We start from the raw sequence: 12,712 nt of genomic DNA, 5'->3' as shown, positions 1-12,712 counted from the left end.
AAGTAACACTGTATTTGTCAGTAAAGATATAATTTTTGTAATTTGTGAGTCTTAAAGTCTCCCTCCATGTGAATAGCCCTAAAAAGCTGATAAACTTAAATTGTCTCTTAAAAAATCGTGTTTGGATTTTCTCAGTGGAACATAAAGGTAAACTGCCTTCTTGAGATTCAAAATTTATTGTTCTATTATAAATCCATAACTGTTTTTACTTTTGATGGGTATTCAGAGAATTATAGTTGAGTATATAGTCACAGATCTCTTGCTTTCTCCTACCTACCCCACCAAGATTATGAATTTCTTGAAATCAGAGGCCATTATGACATATCAGTATATAACAGTGCCTGAGGAAAAAGAAATGTTCCCTGAATGATAGAATAGTAATATTCAAGCTACTTCAAAAGATACATAATTCAAATAAATCAAGTCCCATTAAAAATATATCATTAAATGACATAGAATCTGGGGCAATGAATGTTAGACTTTGAAAAAGAAAAATAGTCTTTAATAAAATTTGACCATGGCATTTTCTTCTAAATAAATAAAGCCCTAGATCAATAGTACACTAAAGTCTAGAACCTGTGGTCCATTTTAAAATGGCATCTTTAGGATCTCCAGGTCCAGAAAGTAGATCTTTACTCATGCCTGGTTACTGGCTTCCCTGGTGGCTCAGATAGTAAAGAATCTGCCTGCAATGTGGGAGACCTGGGTTTGATCCCTGCATTGGGAATATCCTCTGGAGAAGGGAACAGCTACCCACTCCAGTATTCTTGCCTGAAGAATTCCATGGACAGAGGAGCCTGGCAGGCTACAGTCCATGGGGTTGCAAAGAGTTGGACAAGACTGAGCCACTTTAATTTTCCAATAACCAGCAATCATCTTACTGCTCAAAGTTCTGATTAAAGATGATACAATGCTTGACCTGTCAAATTAGAGAAGATTCATAGTGATATTATATAATCCTGGCAAGGGTACTCTTCATGATTGGCATTTTCTTTCCTACTAGTAGCTGTATAAATTTGCACAGAGATTTTGGAAAGCAATTTGGCAGTATATGTTAACTTTTAAAATCTTCATCTATTTTGACTCACAAATTCCAATTTTAGGAAAAATTTACTAAATTAGTATTTAGAGATATAGTACAAATTGGCTTTACATTTGTGTTATACCTATAGTTGCAAAACTTGATTTCATGTCCAAATATAGTAGAATATGTAAACACATTCCAGTAAATCCATTTGAATATTGTACAGATATTAAAAATATATTTTTAGAGAATATTTAAACACGTAAAATTTTCATTGCATAATGTGAAGTGAAAATATCCAGGGTATAAGCCTAAGAATGGCGTGAATGCTCAAAATTTCTACTACAAACACTAGTTCAGGAAAGAGTGAAGAAACAATTTAAGTAGTTTTGTGATGTCATCTTTGCTAGATACAACTCCAATTTTTAAAGATAGAATTCATACTTTTTATTCAATTTATCCCTTAAATGCAATAGCAGCAAGCCACAAATTTAACTCACACAGTTACTCAGATGTTCACAGAAAATATAACAATTTTATTTTTTGTCAATAACTAATCTGGCCTTCCTTCCAATCTCCCATCTCACTGGTTAGCAGGGGAGATAATTAAGTGTCTCATCTGTAGCCAATGATTTAAACAAGTCTTTATTATTGTTTTTGACTTTTAAAAATAAATATTTCCTACTTTATTTTCTTCTTTTATTTAAGTATAGCTGATTTATAATGTATGTTAGTTTCAGGTGTGCAGCATTAGTGATTCAGATATATGTGTGTGTGTGCTTGAGTATGGTTTTATATACATATATGTATTCTTTTTTAGAGTCTTTTCCATTATAAATTATTTTAAAGTATTGAGAATATTTCCTTATGCTATACAGTAAGCCCTTGTTGGTTATCTATTTTATACAGAGTAGTGTGTATCTGTTAATTCCAACCTCCTAATTTATCCCTCTCACCATCCTCCTTACCGCTTTGGGGACCATACATTTGTCTTTGTTATGTTAGCCTTGCTGGCTAGTAGGATCTTGCTGTCTTGAAGGTCAGTCCCCTGACCAGGGATTAAACCCAGGCCATGGAAGTCAAAGTCCAGAATCCTAACCACTAGACCACCCGGAAATTCCCCATAAGTTTGTTTTCTGTTAAACAAGCCTTTAGACAGTGTCTCAGATGAGTATCGTTTTGTCTATTTCTTCCCTGAAATGACACTTGGGTGATCAGAAGGAGAGAAATACTTAGGTGGGTTTGAAGCACGAAGTAGGAGCATCCACTTCCCAGTCCCCACGCTCTTCTCTGGTGTGTGTTGGCTACAGTATCTGCTCTTCTCAAGGACAAATGGCTCCTGCTCACAGGGGCCAGTCTGCTCTAATGCCACTTGTTGTTGAACTCTGTGACTCTACAACTGTGTTTTTGTTTTCTTGGCTTGAATGTCTTCCCTAGTGCTCCTTAGCTCTTCAGGCTTCACGTTGGCTCCAGGTAGCACAATAGATCCCCTTAGGTCAAGTATCATTCCCATTTTTATCCTGGCTTTGGCAATCCTTGTACCCATTTGTATAGACATACTCTACTCCATTATCTTATATTTAACAAGCCACCCAAATGGAGCTATTTCTGGATCCTGTATATAACATGTAGTCATATATTACAGTAGATTAGGAGGATAATTTCAGTGCTTTCATCTTTTTGGCTTCAGTCATGCACAACATTTCTTTCAATGTGCTACATCTCAGGTTGATATTGCCCCTGGACCATTAACAGTAGAAGGGCTTTTCTTTTACTTGTTTACAGTTTATCTCTTTCCCTTCTGATTCAACATTGCTGTAACAATCCTCAAATCCAGCTTGTTGCTGATATGCTAATAAGGATGCTTAAAGGAAATTTAAAGCAACTGTGATAACAGCAGTGGCTTCTGATGATGGTGGTGTTTGGAAAATTTCAGAAAGGAAATTTTTAATAGAAATTTTTAATATGTATATTACATAGTTTGTCCAGGTGATTGTTACAGAGTCTATATGTTTGTCAAAACTCAGCAAGCTGTAACCATAATAAAAAATACATAGAAGAAAAAGAGAATTAAAAATTATATGAAAGGGACTTTCTTCACCGTCCAGTGGTGAAGAATCTGTGCTTCTACTGCAGGGGGCATGGGTTTGATCCCTGGTTATACCAGACCATCTGACCTGCCTCTTGAGAAATCTATGTGCAGGTCAGGAAGCAACAGTTAGAACTGGACATGGGACAACAGACTGGCTCCAAATAGGAAAAGGAGTACATCAAGGCTGTATATTGTCACCCTGCTTATTTAACTTCTATGCAGAGTACATCATGAGAAATGCTGGACTGGAAGAAGCACAAGCTAGAATCAAGATTGCCGGGAGAAATATCAATAACATCAGATATGCAGATGACACCACCCTTATGGCAGAAAGTGAAGAGGAACTCAAAAGCCTCTTGATGAAAATGAAAGAGGAGAGTGAAAAAGTTGGCTTAAAACTCAACATTCAGACCCACCCTGAAGATGGCGGAGGAGTAGGACGAGGAGAACACTTTCTCCCCCACAAATTCATCAAAAGAACATTTAAACGCCGAGTAAATTCCACAAAACAACTTCTGAATGCCGGCAGAGGACATCAGGCACCCAGAAAAGCAATCCAAGTCTTCGAAAGGAGGTAGGAAAAAATATAAAAGACAAAAAAAGGGACAAAAGAGGGAGGGACGGAGTTCCGTCCCGGGAAGGGAGTCTTAAAAAGAGAGAAGTTTCCAAACACCAGGAAACCTCACTGCCGAATCTGTGCCGAGCCTTGGAAGCACAGAGGGCAACATAACAGGGAGGAAAAATAAATAAACAATTAAAACCCCCACATTGCGAGCCCTACTGTAACTCCCCCAGCAGAGAAGCAGCGCAGATGCCTGCATCCGCCATTAGCAAGCGGGGGCTGGGCAGGGAGGCGCGGCGCGGGCTGCATCACAAGGATCTGGCCTGAATACCCCGAGCACTATCTGAGCGAAATAATTTGGGCTAGCAAACCAGACTGTGGGCTATCTACCACGCGAAAAGCCAGCCCTAACCTAGGACACCACCAGGCCCGCACACAGAACAAAGGACTGAACAGAGATAGCCAGCGGCAGACCATCCCCCTCCGGTGATAGGCAGTCAGAGCCAGAAGGCGACAATTGCAGCCCCAGAGAGACATTATCTATAAAACTGTAAGCAGGCTTCTTTGCTAACTAAAACTTCTTGGGGGTCTGGATGGTCAACATCTGCCTGAAAAGGTGTGCCAGTGCACACCTAGAAAACCGAGTGGCAGGGAGGCGATAAGTGGCAGCAATCGCACGTGCCAAACACCTCATCACCTGAGCTGCTCGGATCTGGGAAGGGCACAAAACGCAGGCCCAACCGAGAGTCTGCACCTCTGAGGACCACCTGAGTGCCTGAACCTGAGCGGCTTGGACCTGGGAAGTACAGGCAGCCCAGGGCCGGCCATGGATGGTTCCTGGCGGAGCAACCTAGAGCCTGAGCAGCGTGGACAGAGAGGCTACACGCGCCGTGAACGGGGGGCAGACCCAGTGTGGCTGAGGCACTGCGAGCACATGCCAGTGCTATTTGTTTGCAGCATCTCTCCCTACCTCCCCTCAGCAGGACTGAACAAGTGAGCCTAAAAAAAAAAAATAAAAAAAGTGTCCTCCACCGTCCCCTTTGTGTCAGGGTGGAAACCAGACACTGAAGAGACCAGCAAACAGAAGAAGCTATAACAGAGGGAACCGCCTTGGAAGCTACAGGCAATAGATTAAAACCCTGTGATTAGTACCAACTACATAGGAAGGGGCCTATAGATCTTGAGAAATATAAGTCGGACCAAGGAACTAGCCAAAAATGAACTGAACCCACAATACTCACAACAAAACTGGACAAAGTCCTAGATATATTTTTACTATTTGTACGATCATTCTTTCTTTTTTTTAATTAAAAAAAATTTTTTAAGTCCTCTATTATTCCTTTAATTTCCACTTTTATAACCGATTACTTTGCAAAAAAAAAAAAAAAAAAGACCCTATTTTTTTTAAAGCAAACTTCATATATATATATTTTTTTTTTATAATTTTTGACCTTTTTTTTCCTTCTTTTCTTTAACATTGTATTTTTGAAATTCCAAACTCTACTCTAGATTTTTAATTTTAGCTTTTTGATATTTGTTACCAATTTTGTACCTATAGTTTTAATTTTTTTAATATAATTTCTGTGACCCTTTTTTCTTTTTTCTTTTTCTCTGTTTCTTTCTCTTCTCCTTTTAAATTACATTGTATATCTGAAATTCCAAACTCTACTCTAGATTTTTAATTTTTGCTTTTATGTATTTGTTACCAATTTTGTACCTTTAAGAACCCAATCTTCAGTACCCATTTTTCAATAGGGAGCGAGATTACTGGCTTAACTGCTCTCTCTCCCTTTGGACTCTCCTTTTTCTCCGCCAGGTCGCCTGTGTTTCCTCCCTAACCCCTCTCTACTCTACCCAACTCTGTGAATTTCTGTGTGTTCCAGACAGTGGAGAACACTTAGGGAACTGGTTACTGGCCGGATCTGTCTCCCTCCTTTTCATTCCCCCCATTTATCCTCCTGGCCACCTCTGCCACCCTTCTCCTTCTTCTCTTCTCTGTATAACTCTGTGAACAACTCTGAGTGGTCCAGTTGTGGAGTGCACATAAGGAAGAGATTACTGAATAGCCCACTCTCTCCTCTATTGACTCCACCTCATCTCATTCGGGTCACCTCTAACTCCCTCTTCACTCTTCTCTTCTCCATATAACGCTGTAAACCTCTCTGGGTGAAACAAGTTTCAGGGCAAGACATACCAAGCAAATTCTCCAGCAGCAACGAACACAGCCCTGAGCTCCAAGATACAGGCAGCCCAAACTCACCCCAAAACCATAGACATCCCATAACTCATTACTGGACATTTCATTGCACTCCAGAAAGAAGAAATACAGCTCCACCCACCAGAACACCGACACAAGCTTCCCTAACCAAGAAACCTTGACAAGCCACCTGTACAAACCCACACAGAGCGAGGAAATGCCACAATAAAGAGAACTCCACAAACTGCCAGAATACGGAAAGGACACCACAAACTCAGCAATTTAAACAAGATGAAGAGACAGAGGAATACCCAGCAGATAAAGGAACAGGATAAATGCCCACCAAACCAAGCAAAAGAGGAAGAGATAGGGAATCTACCTGATAAAGAATTCCGAATAATGATAGTGAAATTGATCCAAAATCTTGAAATCAAAATGGAATCACAGATAAATAGCTTGGAGACAAAGATTGAGAAGATGCAAGAAAGGTTTAACAGGGACCTAGAAGAAATAAAAGAGAGTCAATATATAATGAATAATGCAATAAATGAAATTAAAAGCACTCTGGAGGCAACAAATAGTAGAATAACAGAGGCAGAAGATAGGATTAGTGAATTAGAAGATAGAGTGGTAGAAATAAATGAATCAGAGAGGATAAAAGAAAAACGAATTAAAAGAAATGAGGACAATCTCAGAGACCTCCAGGACAATATTAAACGCTACAACATTCGAATCATAGGGGTCCCAGAAGAAGAAGACAGAAAGAAAGACCATGAGAAAATACTTGAAGAGATAATAGTTGAAAACTTCCCTAAAATGGAGTAGGAAATAATCACCCAAGTCCAAGAAACCCAGAGAGTCCCAAACAGGATAAACCCAAGGAGAAACACCCCAAGACACATATTAATCAAATTAACAAAGATCAAACACAAAGAACAAATATTAAAAGCAGCAAGGGAAAAACAACAAATAACACACAAGGGAATTCCCATAAGGATAACAGCTGACCTTTCAATAGAAACTTTTCAAGCCAGGAGGGAATGGCAAGACATACTTAAAGTGATTAAAGAAAATAACCTACAGCCCAGATTATTGTACCCAGCAAGGATTTCATTCAAATATGAAGGAGAAATCAAAAGCTTCTCAGACAAGCAAAAGCTGAAAGAATTCAGCACCACCAAACCAGCTCTCCAACAAATACTAAAGGATATTCTGTAGACAGGAAACACAAAAACGGTGTATAAACTCAAACCCAAAACAATAAAGTAAATGGCAACAGGATCATACTTATCAGTAATTACCTTAACCATAAATGGGTTGAATGCCCCAACCAAAAGACAAAGACTGGCTGAATGGATACAAAAACAAGACCCCTACATATGTTGTCTACAAGAGACCCACCTCAAAACAGGGGATACATACAGACTGAAAGTGAAGGGCTGGAAAAAGATTTTCCATGCAAATAGGGACCAAAAGAAAGCAGGAGTAGCAATACTTATATCAGATAAAATAGACTTTAAAACAAAGGCTGTGAAAAGAGACAAAGATGGTCACTACCTAATGATCAAAGGATCAATCCAAAAAGAAAATATAACAATTATAAATATATATGCACCCAACACGGGAGCGCCGCAATATGTAAGACAAATGCTAACAAGTATGAAAGGAGAAATTAACAATAACACAATAATAGTGGGAGACTTTAATACCTCACTCACACCTATGGATAGATCAACTAAACAGAAAATTAACAAGGAAACACAAATGTTAAACGATACAATAGACCAGTTAGACCTAATTGATATCTATAGGACATTTCATCCCAAAACAATGAATTTCACCTTTTTCTCAAGCGCACATGGAACCTTCTCCAGGATAGATCACAGCCTGGGCCATAAATCTAGCCTTGGTAAATTCAAAAAAATAGAAATCATTCCAAGCATCTTTTCTGACCACAATGCAGTAAGATTAGATCTCAATTACAGGAGAAAAACTATTAAAAATTCCAACATATGGAGGCTGAACAACACGCTGCTGAATAACCAACAAATCACAGAAGAAATCAAAACAGAAATCAAAATTTGCATAGAAACTAATGAAAATGAAAACACAACAACCCAAAACCTGTGGGACACTTTAAAAGCAGTCCTAAGGGGAAAGTTCATAGCAATACAGGCATACCTCAAGAAACAAGAACAAAGTCAAATAAATAACCTAACCCTACACCTAAAGCAACTAGAAAAGGAAGAAATGAAGAACCCCAGGGTTAGTAGAAGGAAAGAATCTTAAAAATTAGGGCAGAAATAAATGCAAAAGAAACAAAAGAGACCATAGCAAAAATTACCAAAGCCAAAAGCTGGTTCTTTGAAAGGATAAATAAAATTGACAAACCATTGACCAGAGTCATCAAGAAACAAAGGGAGAAAAATCAAATCAATAAAATTAGAAATGAAAATGGAGAGATCACAACAGACAACACAGAAATACAAAGGATCATAAGAGACTACTATCAACAATTATATGCCAATAAAATGGACAACGTGGAAGAAATGGACAAATTCTTAGAAAAGTACAACTTTCCAAAACTGGACCAGGAAGAAATAGAAAATCTTAACAGACCCATCACAAGCACAGAAATTGAAACTGTAATCAAAAATCTCCCAGCAAACAAAAGCCCCGGTCCAGACGGCTTCACAGCTGAATTCTACCAAAAATTTAGAGAAGAGCTAACACCTATCCTGCTCAAACTCTTCCAGAAAATTGCAGAGGAAGGTAAACTTCCAAACTCATTCTATGAGGCCACCATCACCCTAATACCAAAACCTGACAAAGATCCCACAAAAAAAGAAAACTACAGGCCAATATCCCTGATGAACATAGATGGAAAAATCCTTAACAAAATTCTAGCAATCAGAATCCAACAACACATTAAAAAGATCATACACCACGACCAAGTGGGCTTTATCCCAGGGATGAAAGGATTCTTCAATATCTGCAAATCAATCAATGTAATACACCACATTAACACATTGAAAAATAAAAACCATATGATTATCTCAATAGATGCAGAGAAAGCCTTTGACAAAATTCAACATCCATTTATGATAAGAACTCTCGAGAAAGCAGGAATAGAAGGAACATACCTCAACATAATAAAAGCTATATATGACAAACCCACAGCAAACATTATCCTCAATGGTGAAAAATTGAAAGCATTTCCTCTAAAGTCAGGAACAAGACAAGGGTGCCCACTTTCACCATTACTATTCAACATAGTTTGGAAGTTTTGGCCACAGCAATCAGAGCAGAAAAAGAAATAAAAGGAATCCAAATTGGAAAAGAAGAAGTAGAACTCTCACTATTTGCAGATGACATGATCCTCTACATAGAAAACCCTAAAGACTCCACCAGAAAATTACTAGAACTAATCAATGATTATAGTAAAGTTGCAGGATATAAAATCAACACACAGAAATCCCTTGCATTCCTATACACTAATAATGAGAAAACTGAAAGAGAAATTAAGGATACAATTCCATTCACCATTGCAATGGAAAGAATAAAATACTTAGGAATATACCTACCAAAAGAAACTAAAGACCTATATATAGAAAACTATAAAACACTGGTGAAAGAAATCAAAGAGGACACTAATAGATGGAGAAATATACCATGTTCATGGATTGGAAGAATCAATATAGTGAAAATGAGTATACTACCCAAAGCAATTTATAGATTCAATGCAAACCCTATCAAGCTACCAACGGTATTCTTCACAGAGCTAGAACAAATAATTTCACAATTTGTATGGAAATACAAAAAACCTCAAATAGCCAAAGCTATCTTGAGAAAGAAGAATGGAACTGGAGGAATCAACCTACCTGACTTCAGGCTCTATTACAAAGCCACAGTCATCAAGACAGTATGGTACTGGCACAAAGACAGAAATATAGATCAATGGAACAAAATAGAAAGCCCAGAGATAAATCCACGCACATATGGGCACCTTATCTTTGACAAAGGAGGCAAGAATATACAATGGATTAAAGACAATCTCTTTAACAAGTGGTGCTGGGAAAACTGGTCAACCACTTGTAAAAGAATGAAACTAGAACACTTTCTAACACCATACACAAAAATAAACTCAAAATGGATTAAAGATCTCAATGTAAGACCAGAAACTATAAAACTCCTAGAGGAGAACATAGGCAAAACACTCTCCGACATACCTCACAGCAGGATCCTCTATGACCCACCTCCCAGAATATTGGAAATAAAAGCAAAAATAAACAAATGGGACCTAATTAAACTTAAAAGCTTCTGCACAACAAAGGAAACTATTAGCAAGGTGAAAAGGCAGCCTTCAGAATGGGAGAAAATAATAGCAAATGAAGCAACGGACAAACAACTAATCTCAAAAACATACAAGCAACTCCTACAGCTCAACTCCAGAAAAATAAATGACCCAATCAAAAAATGGGCCAAAGAACTAAATAGACATTTCTCCAAAGAAGACATACAGATGGCTAACAAACACATGAAAAGATGCTCAACATCACTCATTATCAGAGAAATGCAAATCAAAACCACTATGAGGTACCATTTCATGCCAGTCAGAATGGCTGCTTTCCAAAAGTCTACAAGCAATAAATGCTGGAGAGGGAGTGGAGAAAAGGGAACCCTCTTACACTGTTGGTGGGAATGCAAACTAGTACAGCCACTGTGGAGAACAGTGTGGAGATTCCTTAAAAAACTGGAAATAGAACTGCCTTATGATCCAGCAATCCCACTGCTGGGCATACACACTGAGGAAACCAGAAGGGAAAGAGACACGTGTACCCCAATGTTCATCACAGCCCTGTTTATAATAGCCAGGACATGGAAGCAACCTAGATGCCCATCAGCAGATGAATGGATAAGAAAGCAGTGGTACATATACACAATGGAGTATTACTCAGCCATTAAAAAGAATACATTGGAATCAGTTCTAATGAGGTGGATGAAACTGGAACCTATTATACAGAGTGAAGTAAGCCAGAAAGAAAAACACCAATACAGTATACTAACGCATATATATGGAATTTAGAAAGATGGTAACAATAACCCTGTGTATGAGACAGCAAAAGAGACACTGATGTATAGATCAGTCTTATGGACTCTGTGGGAGAGGGAGAGGGTGGGGAGATTTGGGAGAATGGCATTGAAACATGTATAATATCATGTATGAAATAATTCATCAGTCCAGGTTCGATGCAGGATACAGGATGCTTGGGGCTGGTGCACTGGGACGACCCAGAGGGAGGGTATGGGGAGGGAGGAGGGAAGAGGGTTCAGGATGGGGAACGCGGGTATACCTGTGGCGGATTCATTTCGATATTTGGCAAAGTAATACAATATTGTAAAGTTTAAAAATAAAATTAAAAAAAAAAAAACCCTCAACATTCAGAAAATAAAGATCATGGCATCTGGTCCCATCACTTTATGGCAAATAGATGGGGAAACAGTGGAAACAGTGTCAGACTTTATTTTGAGGGGCTCCAAAATCACTGCAGATGGTGACTGCAGCCATGAAATTAAAAGATGCTTACTCCTTGGAAGGAAAGTTATGACCAACCTAGATAGCATATTGAAAAGCAGAGACATTACTTTGCCAACAAAGGTTCATCTAGTCAAGGTTATGGTTTTTCCAGTGGTCATGTATGGATGTGAGAGTTGGACAGTGAAGAAAGCTGAGTGCTCGGAACAGATGTGGACACAGTGGGGAAGGAGAGGGTGGGACAAAAAAGAAAAAAAAAAAAAAAAAGAAAGCTGAGTGCTGAAGAATTGATGCTTTTGAAGTTGGTGTTGGAGAAGACTCTCGAGAGTCCCTTGGACTGAAAGGAGATCCAACCAGTCCATTTTAAAAGAGATCAGCCCTGGGATTTCTTTGGAAGGAATGATACTAAAGCTGAAACTCCAGTACTTTTGCCACCTCATGAGAAGAGTTGACTCATTGTAAAAGACTCTCATGCTGGAAGGGTTTGGGGGCAGGAGGAGAAGGGGATGACAGAGGGTGAGATTGCTCTATGGCATCACCGACTCGATGGACGTGAGTTTGAGTGAACTCCGGGAGTTGGTGATGAACAGAGAGGCCTGGCGTGCTGCGATTCATGGGGTCGCAAAGAGTCGGACACGACTGAGTGACTGAACTTGTTAGGAGCTAAGATCCTGCATGCTGAATGGTGTGGCCAAAAAAAAAAAAAAATCCTAAGGAGAACATTATCTTTCCTTATACTCAGTTCGGTTCAGTTCAGTTGCTCAGTCGTGTCCGACTCTGTGACCTCATGGGCTGCTTATATTACTATCTTGCCAAATACTAATAGATATGCATGTTGGAGGCTGAGCTGTACCTATCGTGGACTTTTTAAACAACTTAAAACATTTTTCTTTTGGTTAAATGTACATAACACAAAACTTGCTATTTTAACCATTTTTAAGTATACAGTATAGTGGCATTAGTTATATTCATGATGTTGTATGACCATCATCATTGTCTATTTTCAAAATTTTCCATCACTGCAAACAGAATCTCTGTATACCTTAAATGATAACTTTCCATTCCTTTCTCTCCTCAGTCCCTGGTAAACTCTAATCTACTTTCTGTCACTATGAATTTGTTTATTCTATATATTTTATGCAAGCAGAATCATATAATATTTGTCCTCTTGTCTGTTTTTATTCCCTCACTATAGTGTTTTCAGGTTTCATTCATGCTGTAGCAGATAGCATATTTTCTTCTCTTTTCAACAGACCTTACTTTTTTAGAGCAGGTTTAGGTTTGCAACAAAATTGAATGGA

Source organism: Bos taurus, chromosome 6 (genome assembly GCF_002263795.3).
Source record: "Bos taurus isolate L1 Dominette 01449 registration number 42190680 breed Hereford chromosome 6, ARS-UCD2.0, whole genome shotgun sequence".
Classification (NCBI taxonomy): domain Eukaryota; kingdom Metazoa; phylum Chordata; class Mammalia; order Artiodactyla; family Bovidae; genus Bos; species Bos taurus.
The sequence above is the reverse complement of the archived record's forward strand: the minus strand, read 5'-3'. Positions refer to the sequence as shown.